General features: G+C 38.2%; 1 pseudogene; it reads right to left on the bottom strand.

The window, feature by feature from the left end:
- Positions 1–21,404, bottom strand: part of LOC149220275 (purple acid phosphatase 22-like) — an 83,975-nt pseudogene that overhangs the window by 46,379 nt on the left and 16,192 nt on the right.

The raw sequence follows: 21,404 nt of genomic DNA, 5'->3' as shown, positions 1-21,404 counted from the left end.
AATAAAGAGCAGCAAGGCCTTACATTCACAGCCATATCAAGAGTGAAATTAATCTTTTGGTTTACGCATTACACTGCCTTTATCTTTTCAACATTATGCCAATATGAAAGATAGTACATAGGTTACAATTAGGAAGAAAGAAGAGGAGCGATGGAAGTCCATATCACTATGACATACAACCAATAACATTGTGACCTTCTTTATAGTATGTTTTCTAAAGTTATTTTGTTTTCCTCTTGATTTACTTTTAATATAATAATCATTTTCATATATTTATGAGACTAATAAATTCATCATACTCATAGTGATATTTGAGAAAGTTTTTTATATCGTTTTTCATGTTTTTCAATTTACTTATTTTTTTTGAAGTTCCTATTGTTCTATTCTTTGCAATAGACCATTATGACATAAACAATGAGTTACATGAACCAATCATTCAAAATAATTTTTATAACTGGTTCATATTGATATTAATATTGTGGATTCACATTACATCATGAAATGCAAAAATGGAGGTTTTGAATATTGGCCATCACCCTGGCCAATATTCATTTTTTGAATATTTGCCATGGTTCTATTCTATTTCCATGGTTTTTTCTATTTTATTGTGAAATGAGGCGTATATTTTTAGAAATTATTATATCATTTGGTTCATGTAACACTAGATTGTTTTTTTCATGTAACATTATAACATTAAGTTTTTTAACATAAATACAAATAGGGTGTTATGCTTTATGTATACACACACACACACACATATGTGTGTGTGTGTGTGTATTCTTATTTATTTGTCCATGTATTTATTGATTTTTCTTTTGTTTTTTTGTCATTCAAATGCACATATGGACAATAATGATGTCATCTATTATTCCAAAACAATGTGTAATATTGTTGGAGCTATAAGTTTTATTTCCTATCTTTGGAACAAGTTTGACAGAAAACATGGGTTCTGTCCTACTTTTATTGATGCTCATATTCGTGAGCTAGATGAAACGAAAACACCTGTAAAATGCTTGTTACATGTGCACCAAAGGGAGTCTGGGAGGAGAACAAGAAGGAATTGGTTGGAAAGCATTAAGTATCATGATCATTACCATGTTGATTTGAATTGGTGCTTCTTTTATCATCGGTCTAGATGTGTTTTTGAAGTGGACACTCCATAGATGACTTTTGATGGAGCGTTTCAAGTTCAATTTTGTAGTGGAATTATTTGATGTAAAGAAAACAAAAAATATATGCTAAGGCTCAATGTTCTTTCTGTGGTTGCAATCTTGGTGAAATTGAATTTTTTTTCTCGTTATTGTTTTTATGTAGAAAAATGTATAACTCTGGTCTTAAAATATCCTATTACGTTGTTCTTCTTTAAATCCAATGTGTGAAATTTAGATGTGTTTTATGCATTTATGTTCCTTTTCTCCAACGGCGGTGTTACTATTTTATTTTTTTCTCTTGCATTTGTGATTGTTGTGGTCGTTTGTGTGGATCCCTTCACTTTGTTCATGTCTTTCATAAATGAATATATTGTTTACCTTTATAATATTATTGTTGGGCTTTCATGTTCTAGCTATTTATACCAATATTCTTGAGATTTATACTACTAATGCATTCATATATTGATATCAACGTATTTATGGCTTAAAATTTATTGATTGTTTATAATGTAGTGATATGAATTTGTCATTGTTAATGTTATGACGATTTATCATGTTTTTATGCTTTATGGTTTACAGTTCTTATATTGGTTGTGGTTTATGTTTTTTATTATTGTTTTGCATTATAGAATTATTTATGTTTATAATATTGATGCCATGGATTTAGGGCTTAGGGGTTTTAAACCAGTTTTCAAGACCGGAGCCGTTAACCACTCGGCCATCTCTCCTGGGGACAATCGTGAGCGTTGTCGAACATTGCATTATAATGGAGATTTTCTTTATATGAAAACCATAATCCACTATCGTGAATCATGGTCAACCATGGTCCAATACCACATTGTAACAAATATTGTTTCAATGTGAAAATTGACGATGGTTAAGGCTGGTCATTGATATTTATTTTTCGATTTATAATATTTATCGCAGGGTTTAAAAAACTTGGATTTATAATATTAATCCATTAGGGTTAAAATATCAATCTTTTCCTTTTTTAATATTGATCCCTTGCATTTTTTGATCCCTCAGGTTTATCCCTTGGGTTTACTAGTTCCATGGGTTTATAAAATTAATAATCCCTTTGGTTTATTAATCCCTTGAGTTTAAAATATTAATTATTAGGGTTTATTAATCTCTTCAGTTCTTATATTGGTTTGTTGGGTTTGTTAATCCTTTGTGTTTATAATATTATCTTGTTGGGGTTACTATTTCCCTTCGGTTTACTACTTCCTTAGGTTTATAACGTTAAATGATTAGGTTTATTTTTTCTTTAAGTTTGTAATATTAATAATTCCTTGGGTTTATCATTTATTCCCTTTTGTTTTTTAATCCCCAATATTAAGGTTTAAATAATAGTCCCAAGGTTTAATATTAATCCTTTACATTTATAATGTTTATTCCTTCAATTTATTAACATGTTTCTTTCATAAATTTAACAATCCATAGGGTTTATTGATCCCTTAGGTTTATAATATTCATAGTCACGTGAGTTGATCAATTTGTTGGGTTTAAAATATTTATTCCTATGTTTTATTAATCCCTTCTGTTTCTAATATTGATCCCTTGCCATTTTTTATCCCTTTGGGTTTTAATATTTTTCCCTTGGGTTTATTAATTCCTTAGGTTTAAAATATCAAATGCTTGGGGTCTTCGCTCTTCAAGTCTTAAATATTAATAATTCCTTTGGTTTATCATTTAATCCCTTGGTTTTATTAATCCCATGACCATAAAATATTAATTATTGGGGTTTATTAATCATTTGGGTTTTTAATATTAGCTCATTGGGTTTATTGATTCCTTGGGTATATTGATCCCTTGCATTTATTAATATTTTTTTTTATAATATTAATGCCTTGGGTTTGTAATATTAATAATCCCTTCGTTTTATAAAACCCCAATATTAAGGGTTAAATATTTGTCCAACTATTTATGATTACGTCAATATTGCAATAGATTAATATAATATGGAAATAAACCATGGTCAACCATGTTTATTTTAGGGTTTATAATAGTCATGTTAGGGTTTATATGTGTTGGGTTTATAATTTTTATCCCTTAGGTTTATTATTCCCTTGGGTTTATAATATCAATCCTTTCAGTTTATTGATCGAGGGGTTCATATTCCTAGGGTTTAATATTATTCAACAATGGTCAACACTAAACAACCATGTTTGACCATGATCAACCATTTTCCAACATCAATCGCTTGGGTTTATTATTCCTCGATCAACGATGGTTTATTATGATGTCAACCATGGTCAACCATGGTCCAACATGGAATTGGGTTAGTCATTCTTATTTTAGTGTTTATAATATTTGTCTTAAGGTTTATATACATTGGGTTTATAATATTAGTCCTTTGGGTTTAATATTATTCCCTTGGGATTTAGTGTTAATCCCTTGGGTTTATTATTCCTTTGTGTTTATAATATCAATCCCTTGGGTTTATTATTGGGTTGATTTTATAATATCAATCATGGTCAGCTTTATTAATCTCTTGTGTTTGTAATATTGATCCCTTGTGCTTTTTGATCCCTTAGGTTTTTAATATTTATCCCTTGGGTTCACTAATTCGTTGGGTTTTTAATATTAAATGGTTGGGTTTATTAGTTCCTTTGGTTTGTAGTATTAATAATCCCTTTGATTTATTAATCCCTTGAGTTTAAAATTTTAATTCTTAGGGTTTATTATTTCAACCATGTTTATTTTAGTATTTTTAATATTTATCTTAGGGTTTGTATACCATGGGTTTATATTATTAGTCCCTTTTGTTTAATATTATTCCCTTAGGTTCATAATCCCTTGGGGTTTTAGTATTAATCCCTTGGGTTTATTGTTCCTTTCTGTTTATAATATGAATCGCTTGGCTTTATTATTCCCAAGTCAAACATGGTTTATTTTGATGTCAACCATGATCCAACATGGAATTCTGATCAGGATTGTCTCAATATGAAAATCAACGATGATCAATAATGTTTATTTTAATGTTTATAATGTTTATATTAGATTTTATGTAAATTGGGTTTATAATATTAGTCCCTTGGGTTTAATATTATTCCCTTGGGTTCATAATCTCTTGGGGTTTTAGTATTAATCCCTTCATTTTATTATTCCTTTTGGTTCTCATATTAATACATTGGGTTTATTATTCCCTTAGCTTTATAATATCAATCATTGTCCACCATTGTCAATCATAGCCAACAATGGTTAACCATGGTTGAATGTCGCATTGTGACAAGGATTATCTCACCATGAAAATAAATCATGTTTATTTTAGTCTTTTTAATATTTATATTTGGGTTTACCAATGTTATGTTTATAATATTAGTCTCATGGGTTTAATATTATTCCCTTGGGTTTATAATCTCTTGGGGTTTTAATATTACTCCCTTGGGTTTATTAGTTCTTTCAGCTTATAGTATCAATCCATTGGGTTTATTATTCCCTTAGGTTTATAATATCAATCATGGTCAACCATTTTCAATCCTAGCCAACCATTGTCAATTGTGGTTGAATGTTGCATTTTGACAATGATTGTCTCACCATGAAAATAAACCATTTTTATTTTAGTGTTGTGGTATTTATATTTGGGTTTACCAATGTTGGGTTTATAATAGTTGGCCCTTGGGTTTAATATTATTCCCCTGGGTTCATAATCCCTTGAGGTTTCAGTATTAATCCCTTTTGTTTATTGTTCCTTTCAGTTTATAATATCAATTCATTGGGTTTATTATTCCCTTAGGTTTATAATATCAATGATGGTCAACCGTTGTCAGTTGTAGCCAACCATGGTCAATTATGCTTGAATTTCACATTATAACAAGGATTGCCTCATCATGAAAATAAACCTTATTTATTTTAGTGTTTGTAATACTTATATCTTGGTTTACCAATGTTCGGTTTTTTATATTAGTCCCTTGGGTTTATTAATATCAATCATGGTCAACCATAATCAACCATGGTCAACTGTGGTCAATCATGGTTCGATCTCACATTATGAAAAAAATTATCTCGAGTTAGGGTTTATATACCTTGAGTTATAATATTAGTCCCTTGGCTTTAATATTGTTCCCTTAGGTTCATAATCCACTTGGGCTTTAGTATTAATCCCTTGGGTTTATTGTTCCTTGTGTTTATAATATTAATAATCCCTTTGGTTTATTAATCCCTTGAGTTTAATATATTAATCATTAGGGTTTATTAATTCAACATTGTCTATCTTAGTATTTTTAATATCTATCTTAGGGTTTTTATACCTTGGGTTTATAATATTAGTCCATTTTGTTTAATATTATTCCCTTCGGTTCATAATCCCTTGGGATTTTAGTATTAATCCCTTGGGTTTATTGTTCTTTGGGTTTATAATATCAATCACTCGGGCTTATTATTCCCCAGTTAACCATGGTTTATTATGATGTCAACCATGGTCCAACATGGAGTTGTGATAAGGATTGTCTCAACATGAAAACCAACGATGGTCAATCATGTTTATTTTATTGTTTATAATATTTATCTTAGGGTTTATATATGTTGGGTATGTAATATTAGTCCCTTGGGTTCATAATTCCTTGAGGTTTTAGTATTAATCTATTGGGTTTATTATTTCTTTGGGTTTATGATATCAATCCCTTGGGTTTATTATTCCCTTAGGTTTATAATATTGATCATGGTCAACCATTGTCAGTCATAGTCAACCTTGGTCAACCATGGTTGAATGTCACATTGTGACAAGGATTATCTCACCATGAAAATAAACCCTGTGTATTTAGTGTTTGTAATATTTATATTTGGGATTACGAATGTTGGTTTTGGGTGTATTATTCCCTTAGGTTTATAATATCAATCATGGTCAACCATTGCCAGTCATACCTAACTGATGAGCCCCAGAAATGGGTAACTATATGGGCTCATTCTGCTTATTATTTTCATTTAATCCACCATTCTCAATATTTTTGTGCATGTTTTTGAATATGTTTATGTCAATAGAGTGAATGGGGGTGGTCAATTTATCATATAGTCTAATGAGTGTTTATTGCAAATTTCTTGGACAATTTTGGACAAGGACCGGGAATTTATGAGAAAAATGATAGCCAAACTCGAGGAAATAGGGATGAGGACTTATAGGAGGGGTGTCTCCTTCATTAATGACCCCATCCCTGGAATTCCTCATCAACATCTCAGAGTACAAAGGCCCACATTGATGATTCCAAGGGGCAGCCGAGCAAGTAAAGTAGGGTTGTTGTTATCTTTAGTTCTAGGCAGCGAAGTTCCTTAAGTTTAGGAGGACTGTTGGGAGTCCCCACTTGTATAAATAAGAAGGCTTAAAGCCTCAGTAGGTTAGCCATTTCATAGTATATTTTCACACTTTTGTGCACCCTTGTACTCAGCTCGTTTTCGAGCTCCTTTTGAAGACAGTTTTGTGATGTAATTGTTATTTTTTGATAAATGAAGATGAACCAAGTTTTGAACTGTTGGAAATAATACTGAGAGGGGGGGTGAATCAGTATTATCAGATCAATCAAACTTTTTCAATTTCATGCTCAGAAACATATACGCTACTTCAATTAAGTGAACCCGCGTGTACACGCTACTGTGTCTAATGAAACTCGCGTATATCCAGAGATCTTATAATTCAGTTAGCTTAATCTTCAGTAAATGCATCAGATCATTATTAAGCATATTAACAGTAATCAGGTGCAGAATAACAGAACAGAACATCACACAAGAGCCACACACATGAACACCATGATATAAGGTGGAAACCCAATGTGGGTGAAAACCACCTGCTGCAATTCGTCTCTTTCTTCTTTAATAAGAAACTTCTTTTACAATGCACTGGTGCAGTCATTTACCAGCACGCAGGCTGCAACCTGCAGAGGGCTACAACCCTCATAGCTCTTGTACTAGCCGATCCATTTACTAGTACGTAGGTACCAACCCTACAGAAGGCTACAACCTTCATAGCTCTTGTACTAGCCGATCCATTTACTAGTACGTAGGTGCCAACCCTACAGAAGGCTACAACCTTCACTCGTTTTCCAGCTGCTCCTGGAAGGGAGCTACAACCCCCTTGGCTCTTGTACTGGCTGATATGTTTACCAGTACGTAGGTGCCAACCCTACAGAAGGCTACAACCTTCACTCGTTTTCCAGCTGCTCCTGGAAGGGAGCTACAACCCCCTTGGCTCTTGTACTGGCTGATATGTTTACCAGTACGTAGGTGCCGGCCTACGATCTTCCCGGGACCACGTTTCATACATTTTCATACTGGATCCATGAAACAATCATCATTGTAGAACAACCTGCATCATCAATCACTGAAACACCCAATTCTGAATCACTGTAACCCTGTCAACAACAACCAGACAACATAACAACAACCAGATCCAACTTCATCTTCAAATATCATACTTCACATTGTATACGCTACTTGGATGAACCCAACCTGCGTGTATACTCTCTTTTACCAAAGCCAACCCGCATACAGATATGCAAATTCTAACTTATAACTCTGCAGCTATATCAGACATCAAAACATACCCAGATCATAATAATAAACATGCGTCAGTAGATCTGATCTATCCACAGGCAAACCATATGAAGATAATCATTCCAAGCCTTGAGATCTCGTTCCATCATTCATCATCCTCCACATGAGTGAAACCTTGGTTCAGATCACCAACCCATAACCAGCACTTGGATCTCACACTTCCTCAGATCTTCATCACTCACACACTCTTGCACCTTGCTTACCTTCATTTGCCTAATGATCTTCTCCTTATATAGCCTTAGGCCCTTTACAATACCACGGTCCAAAACCATAGTAACACAATACCATCAACTTCAAAACTAGGGATCAACACGTCCGTCGAGACGCCATGGTCCAAAACCATAGGCACAACTTCCAAGGACTAACCGCCATGGACCAAAGGTACGTTTTCACATACACGCGCTTTTACTGAAGCCAACCTGCGTGTACACACGACTTGGGCTTAACGAACCTGCGTGTATGAATTGTCTTGGCCTGCTATACTCAGATCTGTCCTCTGATTAAGTTGCCATCACCTGTACCACCTGTACCAACCTCTGAGCACCTGTACCAGCCTCTGAGTGAGTTGCCATCAAGGACAACACTTGAATCATAATGCCAACAATCTCCCCCTTTGGACTTGATGGCAACCACCACACCAAGTCACTCTCCCCCTTTGACATCAAGGGCAAAGGGCGTACCAAGATATCCTCTTCTTTGGTATACCTTCTGCTGTCCATACTCCCCCTGAGTACCTGCTGCAATCTCCAAATGTGCTCCCCCTTTGTGTATGCCAAAGTGTACCAATCTATCCATCCTGCTCTTGCTGAATTGTGCTGTTCATGCTCCCCTTGACTGTAGGCAAGATCTGCAAAAGATGTTCTTCAAGAAGAACAAGGACTTATACATCATAGAAGACCTTCCTATCACCAAAAGACTCAATACATACATTCATCACCCAACCTAGTGGGGATATACCAATATTGACTCATCTACCTAACCATGTGAAGATACATTAAGAGTTTACTCATGATAAGACATGAACATTACATCATTCATCCCAGGCATAGTGGGGAAACCAACATAGGCCGTTACATGACCTTGACATCATAAAAGAGATACATGACATAGAGATGAAATATCTAGACCAGGACTTATGAAGGCCACCAGCAGCATCACGATCTGTACCATAAGCATCAGCCTGCAATACCATTCCTTTGATCAAACAGCAAGATGTATCATAGACTTTATCAACAGTTTCTAACCATAATGCCAACAATGCATTATTTGAAGTATATGCTCCCCCTGAGCCTGTGCCATAAGTATCAAGACATTTCCAGACATCCTCAGCAGACTGTAACTGTTAACCAATAGAACATATACTGGACTGGATCATATCAGACCCCTTTTCTGAGTCTGTCCCCACTGCTTTTTCACAAACTGACATATACGCGACTTTGTAGTGTGAAACTCGCGTATATACGCGGATTTGCTTCATGAAACTTGCGTATTAGAATTAGAACACTGAAGTTCTATGCCTTCAGCTCCCCCTGAGTCTGTTATGTCTGTGCTGTGCTGAGTACCCTGTGCTGTGCCACATCTTTCTGGCTGAACTTCCTTCTTCTTCCATATCTTCAAGCATGTTGATGATTTCTTCTTATCATGAGCTTTGTTCCTGCAATACTTTGCTCTATGTCCAAACTTGTTACATGCATAGCATCTTACATGTTTCATATTCCTCCTATAGCAATCAGCAGCTTTGTGACCAAACATATTGCAAGAAAAGCAATATCCATTAAAGTACCTTGAATGTGATGATCTTTCTGCATGATGGTCTTGAAACCTTCTTCTTCTACATATGGCTGCAATATGTCCAAGATTATGACATACATAACATTCAACATTATTCATGGGAGGAGTAAAAGATTTTCTTTGAGGAGTCTCTTTCCTTGATTTTTGATGAGGTTGACCTTTCATTTCCTTGTAGAGCCTTTCAGATTTTGCATTAGAGATTCTTGTCTTACTTTGTGAACCAGATTCACCTTCAATAGACTCATGAAAACCAAGACCAGTTTTGATAGCAGGGGACCTTTGATTACTAAGAATATCATCCAAGATCTTAGTACTATCTTGAAATCGTAATAGTTTATCCTTTTCTTCTAATTTACTTTTCAAGATATTTACCTCAACTTGATGTTGTTCTTCTTTGTCTAGACATTGCTTCTTCAAGGTCTCTTCAGCTTTCCTTCCTTCATCCAACTGATGCCTTAGTTTGAGGATATCGTTTTCTTGCTCTTTATTCAGTGCTAGCAGCATTTGTCGAGTTCTGGAGGCACATTCCAACAGATCTTCTAATTTGATGATTTCTTCTTTGAGGGCATTCTCCTTTTTGCTAGGTAGATCTTGCTGATCTATGGTTTGATCTGATACTTCATTTGTTTGTCCATCTTCATTCTGAGGTGATTCAGGATCTGAATTCTTACTTCCACTCAACGGCAGGTTGTCATTGTTCCTTTGAGCTGACTTCTTCTTCTGACGTGCTTTCTTCGCCATTGTTCTACGAATCTCCTTCAAGCGATCAAGCTTCTCTGAAGGACCTGCTCCGATACCAATTGTTGGAAATAATACTGAGAGGGGGGGTGAATCAGTATTATCAGATCAATCAAACTTTTTCAATTTCATGCTCAGAAACATATACGCTACTTCAATTAAGTGAACCCGCGTGTACACGCTACTGTGTCTAATGAAACTCGCGTATATCCAGAGATCTTATAATTCAGTTAGCTTAATCTTCAGTAAATGCATCAGATCATTATTAAGCATATTAACAGTAATCAGGTGCAGAATAACAGAACAGAACATCACACAAGAGCCACACACATGAACACCATGATATAAGGTGGAAACCCAATGTGGGTGAAAACCACCTGCTGCAATTCGTCTCTTTCTTCTTTAATAAGAAACTTCTTTTACAATGCACTGGTGCAGTCATTTACCAGCACGCAGGCTGCAACCTGCAGAGGGCTACAACCCTCATAGCTCTTGTACTAGCCGATCCATTTACTAGTACGTAGGTACCAACCCTACAGAAGGCTACAACCTTCATAGCTCTTGTACTAGCCGATCCATTTACTAGTACGTAGGTGCCAACCCTACAGAAGGCTACAACCTTCACTCGTTTTCCAGCTGCTCCTGGAAGGGAGCTAAAACCCCCTTGGCTCTTGTACTGGCTGATATGTTTACCAGTACGTAGGTGCCGGCCTACGATCTTCCCGGGACCACGTTTCATACATTTTCATACTGGATCCATGAAACAATCATCATTGTAGAACAACCTGCATCATCAATCACTGAAACACCCAATTCTGAATCACTGTAACCCTGTCAACAACAACCAGACAACATAACAACAACCAGATCCAACTTCATCTTCAAATATCATACTTCACATTGTATACGCTACTTGGATGAACCCAACCTGCGTGTATACGCTCTTTTACCAAAGCCAACCCGCGTACAGATATGCAAATTCTAACTTATAACTCTGCAGCTATATCAGACATCAAAACATACCCAGATCATAATAATAAACATGCGTCAGTAGATCTGATCTATCCACAGGCAAACCATATGAAGATAATCATTCCAAGCCTTGAGATCTCGTTCCATCATTCATCATCCTCCACATGAGTGAAACCTTGGTTCAGATCACCAACCCATAACCAGAACTTGGATCTCACACTTCCTCAGATCTTCATCACTCACACACTCTTGCACCTTGCTTACCTTCATTTGCCTAATGATCTTCTCCTTATATAGCCTTAGGCCCTTTACAATACCACGGTCCAAAACCATAGTAACACAATACCATCAACTTCAAAACTAGGGATCAACACGTCCGTCGAGACGCCATGGTCCAAAACCATAGGCACAACTTCCAAGGACTAACCGCCATGGACCAAAGGTACGTTTTCACATACACGCGCTTTTACTGAAGCCAACCTGCGTGTACACGCGACTTGGGCTTAACGAACCTGCGTGTATGAATTGTCTTGGCGTGCTATACTCAGATCTGTCCTCTGATTAAGTTGCCATCACCTGTACCACCTGTACCAACCTCTGAGCACCTGTACCAGCCTCTGAGTGAGTTGCCATCAAGGACAACACTTGAATCATAATGCCAACAATGAGAAAAATGATAGCCAAACTCGAGGAAATAGGGATGAGGACTTATAGGAGGGGTGTCTCCTTCATTAATGACCCCATCCCTGGAATTCCTCATCAACATCTCAGAGTACAAAGGCCCACATTGATGATTCCAAGGGGCAGCCGAGCAAGTCAAGTAGGGTTGTTGTTATCTTTAGTTCCACGCAGCCAAGTTCCTTAAGTTTAGGAGGACTGTTGGGAGTCCCCACTTGTATAAATAAGAAGGCTTAAAGCCTCAGTAGCTTAGCCATTTCATAGTATATTTTCACACTTTTGTGCACCCTTGTACTCAGCTCATTTTCGAGCTCCTTTTGAAGACAGTTTTGTGATGTAATTGTTATTTTTTGATAAATGAAGATGAACCAAGTTTTGAACCAGCACTGATATTTTCTAGAGGGGTGAAGCTCTTGGGTTAGGGCCCAACCCAGGCTGCCCAACACCTCCTTTGTGCATTTATATGGTTTTTCTTGCATTCATGAGATAATTTCTGTTGTTTAGGTTAATCTTACTTCATTAGATTAGGTTGCTTTTGATGGTTAGAACAGTTGTCTTTGCTTCAAGTTGCTTGAGTAAGTTGTTGTAGTGATAGAAAAAGATCCAAAAAGGCTACCAACAGGTCTTGATCTCATTTCTCCCTCCTCGGGACCATGATTTGAGGTCAAGGCACTACTGTTGCCACCAAAAACATAGTTGTTGCCCTTCATGCAATTGCTAGTGTGATATTTCGAGTTGGAGAAGTTGATATTAGTTTGGATTCACATGCTTAGATCATTTCATGTTCATTTACCATGGTTTTCTCGCATAATCTTCTGTTCATAAAGTTCTGTTCAACATTTCTCTGGTTTTAGGTCAGAATTTAGGTTAAAATAGACAAAACTCTATTTTTCGGTTCTTGCTTTGGTCAGTTTTGAGAAGTAAGTGTGCAGATCTCTTGTAGAAAATTCTAGCTTATCATTCCTCCATAACATAGCTTGTACTAGTTCATCTCTCAATATTCCCCACTCAGTCACCACATTTCGCCAATTTGCCCTAATTTCTACGTTTTTTCACAAAGTTGCTTTCTTGCCCTTTGAACAAATCCAGCCATCTCCTTCATTCCTGATCTTCATTGACAAAGTTATAGACCCCTCAATACCTTCATATAGCCTTCATTTCCCTTTTCCCATCATTTTTCCACCTTCAAACCTCCAAAAACCACTTTCGGCCTCCTCCTGTAGAACCTCCTATAGATCCCCTGTAGCCTCCTGTAGAATTTCCTGTGAGTGATTTTTTGAAGTCTGATCACAATGGAAGTCTTCAGAAGGGTACTAGGTGCTTCTTAGGACCTCTCCACACCTTCCTCACCATCTGCAAAAGCCAACTCCATCTTCTTTTGTCACAAACCCTCTACACAGTCACAACCAGTCAAATCACAAGGCTAATAATTTCACATAAAAATACTCAAAAGTAAAAAAGATTATTTTTTCTCATTTCTCTTCAGAAGTAGCTTGAATAAATGCAATTTTCCTTTTCAATAGTCAATGGCACCCATTTCAGTAGTTTCCATATCTTTTCTTGCAAAATTAGGGTTTACTAGGGTTTGCTATGGTTTGCATTTCATTTTAGTTTTCCTTCACTTTTTGCAAGTAGAATAGCCCCTGTAGAGTTAGTTTCCTTTCATCACAGTTAAAGATTTTTCTTAAAACTCATAGAAGTTGGCTTAAGCTCCTAGCGAACTTGTGCCAGTTGATCAAGTGCCAACCTACAGTAAGAGCTAGTACTTGTGCATACAACACCGTCGCTTCCAAGTTTGTTATGAACTACTGGGTTGATAAAAGTAAAGAAGGAAGCCCTAGGAGTTGCACCATTATTGCTACAATACTGGAGCTCACCACTCCTTTCGGTGCCGTTGCCGGGGAAGCATCAAAGTATTTTTTGATTACTGCTTTTCTTCTATTTTCTACTACAACATTCTGCTAAGTAGTTTATTTTAGCAAAAGTAGAGTAGTTGTTTCATTTCAATTCTGCAAGTGTAGATTAAACATAACCTACTTCAATCTCAATTCCGCAATTTCAATTCTGCAAGCATAGTTTAGACATTTCCTACTTTCATTTCAATTCTGCAATTACAATTATGCAAGCATAGATTAGACATTTCTTGCTTTCATTTCAATTCTGCAATTTCATTTCACCAAGCATAGATTAGGCATCTCCTGCTTTCATGTCAATTCTACAATTTCATTTCAGCAAAGTAGATTAGTCATCTCTTGCTTTCATTTCAATTTTGCTATTTTCATTTCAGCAAGGTTTATTTCAGTTAGTTGCAATTTGTTGTTCAATCCATTTCAATTTTGCAGGTACAAGCAAAAAAAAAACAAAAATCACCCCAAAATAAGAGATTTCCTTTCATGCCTCATAGGAACAGAGACAATTCAGGAAAATTCCTACCCAACACCCCCATCACATCACTAAGTCACCCTTCTCTCTTCTGTGGTGGCAGTGATCTAGAAGAACCTATAGGTGAACCTCCAGAGATATACGAAGATCCTATAATAGAAGAAGAGCAAGAAACCATTCCTCTTGAGACCATGGCTGAAAATAGAAACATTAGAGGAAATGGGGAAAGAATAGAAGGTGCCTTTCCTATTCGAGAGACCAATGGGGACACAAAAATGAAAAACATAAGTCCTTCAGCCTTACCTCACTTCCATGGATTGACTACCGAAGATCCTAATACCTTCATGTTTGAATTTTTTGTTCTCTATTGAACTTATGATTATGCAGAAGATGAGCAGAAGTTGAAACTGTTCCCTTCTACCCTCAAGGATGCGGCCTTGCGCTGGTTCATGGGGCTACCTAGAAACAGTGTCACAACTTGGGCTCAGATGCAGCAAGCCTTCAACAACAAATACTGACACTACTGTAGGTCAAAGGATACCAAGGAAGAAATCTTCCGCATGACCATGGGTAGTGATGAATCTTTAGAAGACTACGAAGAGAGGTTTCAACTTAGTTATAAAAGGGCTAGGTGCACACTTGACCCTGAATCTCTGAAGTTGGTCCTACTCAAGGGAGTCCCTGAAGACCTTCTAGATACCCTCCATTTGCTGGCTGGGGTAGACATCTACCAACTACCTTATGATGACATAAAGACTGTGTTTAGAAACCATTCTAGGTTAGCTAGAAAGAGAGGTAGGGGAAGTCAACCTTTAGCCAGTACATCCTCATCTAGTTCATGCCTTAGAAACGAACTTGAAAATCGGCTAGAAGATTTCAAGAGCCAGGTGAGGCAGACTCTTGCCATGTAAATGAATACCTTGCATATCAAAAGGAAACAAGAGGAAGATGAGAGGGCTTTGGCCATCTTTTGTCCTAGGTGCACTAGAAAGCATCCAAGGAATGAATGTCCATTGCACTCTATAGAAGTGTGTTTAGTCTGTGAAGAAAACCATCCTACGAATTAGTGCCCTTCCTTGCTCAGAATCAAAACTGAATATCAGGGGGCTGAAGGGACCACTGAACCACTCTATTTCATGAACCAAAGGAGGCCTCATGGATCTAGACCTTACCAACAGGGAATGCAAGGGACATTGTAGACCTATTACAACCCAAATCAAGCCACTTCCATGCCTTCTTAGAGTCCCCCTACTCATCCTTCTTGGTCCACACCCCCTCCTTGGTCATATCCTCCTCAATACTATGCTCCTCTAGTTGCTCATTCGTTTCACTCTTATGCTCAGCTCACTATTCATATGGTGAGGGTGCGTTAGCACACTCGACTGTCCAGGACCTTTAGGTGCTCGACCATAAGGGGCCATAGCCTCAATGGAATTCACCCCATCAGGGGTGGAGGTCCCAGTACAACTCTCCTCCCACTCTTTTGCCTGCACCACCTGCTCAACCACAACCATTACCTCCTGCTCCTCCAAGACAACCCCAAATACCTGCTCAACCGAACCCGAACCCCAATAACAAATAGGCCCAATAGGCATATACTGGAGAGACATCATGCCCAACCTATGTTGTGGAGATTCAGGAGATTAACCTATGATCTGGGAAGGTTCTCCTAGATAAACAACCTCCTCCTAAGGAGGATGAGGAAGAAAAACAAGAAAGTGAACCAAAAGTCACTCCACCCTTGCCTGAGAGGCTAACTGGAACCACACAACCGACCCAAGAAGAAACTGAACTTATGGGAGAATTGAAATAGTTATGTATAAAAATACCACTTCTCCAAGCCATAAAAGGTGTACCTATCTACAACAAAATGATCAAGGAGAAGTGCTTCAGGCACCCAGGCAGGCGCAAAAGAGATGCCCCAACTATCAATGTCATAGGACAATTGTCTGACCTAATGTTGGGGTAGGTGATCTGTCTGAAATATCAAGACCCTGGGAGTCTTGTAGTCGATTTCCACATCAATGGCACCGTAATCCCTCATACATTGATTGATCTAGGGGCTGCCATTAATGTTATGACTAGGGACACTATGCTCAAACTCAACTTTTAGGGTTCCCTAAGAAAGACCTCAACAGTACTACAGTTAGCAGATCGGTCCACTGTGACCCCTGAGTGGATTGTGGAAGATGTAATGGTCTCTATTGATTCCTGGGAGTACCCTTCTAATTTCTTGGTTCTCCAACCAAAGGCAAAGCTCACTGGGTATCCTATCATCCTAAGAAGACCTTGGTTGTCTACTGCATATGCCTACATTAATTGTCGAGCTGGGAACATGAAAATAAATAACGGGCATATGTCCAAACAGCTAGTCCTATATCCTCCTGCCCAATCTCTGCTAGAACATGATATACCTCTCTGCTTGGAGGAGGAAGATGAGGATGAAGTCTATTATGCACCATTGTGCACAGTGGAAGCTACTATGGGGGGTCCACAAACCGAGGATGATCTTATTGAAAACTTGATCCAAAATTCACCCCCCAGTGTGTTGCCATTAGAAGAGGTGGTGGAAGAAAGCGAAGCCAATGCTTTAGTTGATCTCTATGTGGCTAATATGACCCCTCTCCGAGTCAAGAATGTGGAATTCGACCCAGAAAGAACCTTGAAGATCAACTCATCCCTATCCACCTCTCAGGAGAAGGAACTATGTATCTTATTGAAAAATCACTTGGATGCTTTTGCTTGGAGCTATAAGGAGATGAAGGGAGTCCACCCTTTAGTCTGTACTCATCAAATTTACAATGAAGAAGATTATAAACCAGTCAGGCAGCCTCAAAGGAGGATGAATCCAGCCCTTAAGGACATTGTCAAAGAAGAACTGCAAAAGTTGCTGGATGCAGGATTCATCTACCCCATCTCTGACTACGAATGGGTTTCTGCTTTGGTGCTAGTGCCAAAGAAAAATGGGAAGTGGAGAATCTGTGTAGATTATCAGGAACTAAACAAGGCCAACAAGAAGGACCATTTCCATTTGCCTTTCATAGGTCAAGTATTAGATGGCTTGGAAGGGAATAAGTTCTTCTCCTTCCTAGATGGGTTTAGCGGGTACAACCAGATCCAAATCAGCCTGGAAGGCCAAGATAAGACCACTTTCACTTGTCCTTGGGGTACTTTTTCCTACCAAGTCCTTCCTCTTGGGTTGTGCAATGCTCCCGCCACTTTCTAGAGAGCAATACTAAGCATATTTGCTAAACTGGTTCATGATTGAGTGGAAATCTATATGGATGACTTTACCCCTTATGGTTCTAACATCAAGGAAGCTTTGACTAACCTGGGAAAATTTTTAGCCAAGTGTATTGAAATGAACTTGTCCCTCAGTGCTAAAAAAATTGAATTCCTGATGATTGAAGGGACCGTGTTATGTCATACAATTTCTCAGCAAGGATTACAGGTGGATCCCAACAAGATTGCTATCATCCAAAGGGTCCCACCTCCTCAAAAGGTAAGATATGTTCAGATTTTTCTAGACTTAGCAGTGTATTATAGAAGATTCATTAAGGATTTTAGTAAGCTAGCCTCTCCATTGTTTGATCTTTTGGGAAAAGATGTTGAGTTCATATGGACTAACAACTGTCAATAGGCTCTAGATGCCTTGATAGGTAACTGCCCTAATTTTGAGAGGTCCAAACTGGGCCCTAACTTTCCACGTCCACACAGATGCCTCGAACAAAGCGATGGGAGCAGACTTAGGGAAAGTTGAAGAGAGGTTGCCTTATGACATATACTTTGTCAGTAAAAACTTGTCCAAGACAGAATCAAACTACACTGTAACCGAAAAGGAGCTCCTAGCTGTAGTCCATTCCCTAAATAAGTTCAGACACTACATCACCGGCTATCAAACATTCATACACACTGATCATGCTGCAATTAGGTATTTGATGAATAAACCAGATGTAAATGGTCGTATCATTATATGGTTACATTTATTGCAGCAATTTGATTTGACCATTGTTGATAAGCCAGGTAAGGAAAATGTTGTTGCTGATTTTTTGTCTAAACTAGATCTACCTGTAGGTGAAGAAGGAATGGTGGATGATCAAATCCCAGATGAACACCTATTTTCTATTTCAGCACTCTTTCCATGGTTGGCTGATATAGCAAACTATTTGGTTTCAGCACAGTTTTCGCCACTCCTATCCTCAAAAGAGAAGTGCAAGATCGTGAGGAAAAGTGCCCCATTCACCTGGATTGGGGGTAATCCTTTTAAACTTGGCCCAGATTAGATTTTGAGGCGATGTGTCAGGGAGGAGGAAGTTTTTGACATCCTCCTATCCTCTCATGATGGGCCCTGTGGGGGCCACTTTGCAGCAAAGAGGACTACCTTCAAAATTCTGCAAGCAGGTTACTATTGGCCCCTCTTCATCAAGATGTCAGGAGATATATCAACCAATGTGACTAATGTCAAATGATGGGGAAACATACTCCAAGGGATGAGATGCCCCTGCAACCTTAAGTGACTTTCAAGCCATTTGAGAAGTGGGGCATGGACTTTGTGGGTCCAATCAACCCTCCTTCAAAACAGAAATCTTACATCATTGTGTGTACTAATTATCTAACAAAATGGGCAGAAAAAAAGGTGATCAAGGCAGGAACAGAAGAAAAAGTAGCTGAGTTTTTTAGGGAAAATATCTTCTACAAGTTTAGCTATCCAAGAGAGTTAGCCATAGATCAAGGGAGTCAGTTTACCTCCAATTTGGTTGAAGACCTGCTCACACATCACAAGATTAAGCACAGAACTTCCACCCCTTATCATCTGCAAGAAAATGGACAGGTGGAAGTCATTAACAGAGCTTTGCAAGGTATTTTAACTAAGGTAGTGAGCAACAACAGAAAAGATTGGGCAGATCGATTGGTTGAGGCCACCTGGGCCTATAACACCACCTGGAAAACCACCACAGGGTTCACACCCTATGAGCTGGTCTATGGGAAGAAGGCTCTATTGTCAATAGAATTTGAATATAACACCTTAAGGATGGCAGCTCAGCTGGACCTAGATCTTAGCCATGCACAAAAGAAAAGACTACTTCAGCTCAATGGATTGGATGAATAGAGATTACAGGCCCTTCTCCACTTAGAGGTAGTCCAACTTCAAAGAAAAATATGGCATGACAGACACCTCAAAGAAAAACAATTCCAGCAAGGAGATTGGACGCTACTATATGATTCAAGATATAAAGATTTCAAGGGAAAACTGAGGACAAGATGGTTGGGACCATACACAGTAGAAAAATGCAATGACAATGGTTCAGTCTTGATCTAGACCATCGATGAAGAAGCCATCCCCATGCTCATCAAAGGGCACAGGTTGAAGATCAACAAGAAGCCCTTTTCCAAGAAAAAATTCATTGAGAATTTGAGGAAAATAGTGTTGGTAGTGGAGCAGGTCTTTTCCTCCACTCCACCTACACCCTGAACTAAAAAAAAAAAAAAAAAAAAAAAAAACTAAGAAAAAATAGAATAAAAGAATAAAAGATCCCTAGGTGAAAACCTTTTGGAGGCACCCAGGGTAGGCGATGAGGGTGAAAACCTCCTGGAGGAGCCCCAGTTGTCTTATGAAAAGAAAAAAAAAGAACAAAGGAAAAAGAAAGAAAACATAAAAAATTGACTTTTCTGAATGCATTTGCAGATTGCAGGAGGGTCACACAAGGAAAAAGGACATGGCCAGGATGCATATACCCTTCATAGTCCATTCTTCCAACACCATTATCTTTTCTCAGGCCTTGGTCTCACTAGTCTTGAATATTTCTTGTCCTACAGGAAACTCTGTGCATTCTATAGGAGGCTCCTGTAGAAATCACAGAGAGATCAAAATCGAAGTTTAGAAAAGAATCTGAGGGCTAGAAATTTGTTCAGAAGGCCTATGGGCCTCCCTGCCACCATCCATCCTCCTACTTCTCCATTCCATCCCTGCACACCCACATTTCCACTCGCTTTTTCTTTCCCTGCACAGAAAAATACAGAAATTCTATTTTTTCATTCTTTAAACACAAAAAAATGATGGTAAATAAAGTAGCAGTGTTCTTTACTTATTCTTACTTGATTCCTTCCAGCTATTATTCCTTTCATTCAGAACCTTATTCAACTATCTTTTTTTTAGCCCCTACTAAAGCATCAGCCTAAAATTTCAGAAGGAGAATCAGCTATAGGAAATCCTACAGGATTCCTGTAGCAGCTGATCCCTTTGAAAAAACAAACTCCAGAGACAGGGTCAACGCAGCCAAGATGTATCCAGCATGCAAAGAGCAGAGCCTAATTGAAACATCACTAGCATAAGCCGAAGTCCAACCATGCAGAGCACCAGCAGCAGTAGCAATCAGAAAATGACATGCCAAAGTCCAGCATGCAGAGCACAGCAACGACTAACAGGTAAGTGGCTAAACCTATTCCTCAATTGCATGAATATTATTTAGGAACTGCACGAACTATTGGAATGGTCATGATTAAACGAAGTCGGTGGCTAGCTAACTGGCCACCCTCATTCAGTTCAAACCACCCTCGTGGAGTTCAAATGAGCCTTGTGCAATTCAAACCACAGTTCAAATATAGAGTCAGCATGTGTGACTCGTCAACTCGGGGAGAAAAACTCAGAAACGGTAGTGGTGGTGGTGCAGAATGGGAAGAGTGGAGGTGATGGCAGTCAGGCAACATGAGAAACCATAATGACATTGGCGTAGGACCAATGGTCTGGATGGGGATAATGTACCCATCCATCCACCTAAGCTCCTCACTACAGATTACGCCATCAGTTTAAGTACAGTGCAGTACAAGCCTCCACCACATTTTGTTTCATTTGCATCGATGAGCTCTCGACTTCAGTACTCACCTACCACCTTTAGAACAATGAACTAGTCATTTTCTACCAGTTTTTCAAAACCCTCCCACATATTGGGCTCTACGAGAGCACTACTGCATCCTATAGGAGCAGAAACACCCTCTACAGGAGGTTTTCTACAGGAAGGCCAGAGACCAGCTCTGCAGAAGAAAAATTTAGAATTTTTGTCAAAATTCGAGCTTGAATTGAGGTATGCTTAGAAACCCACTCTGCATACGATATATCTATACAAGGTGGTGGGTTAAAAGTAAAGT

Source organism: Pinus tabuliformis, chromosome Q (genome assembly GCF_031772625.1).
Source record: "Pinus tabuliformis cultivar Carrire ecotype Pingquan chromosome Q, CPIR1, whole genome shotgun sequence".
Lineage (NCBI taxonomy): Eukaryota > Viridiplantae > Streptophyta > Pinopsida > Pinales > Pinaceae > Pinus > Pinus tabuliformis.
Note: the sequence above shows the minus strand (reverse complement) of the source record. Positions and strands in the feature narration are given on the sequence as shown.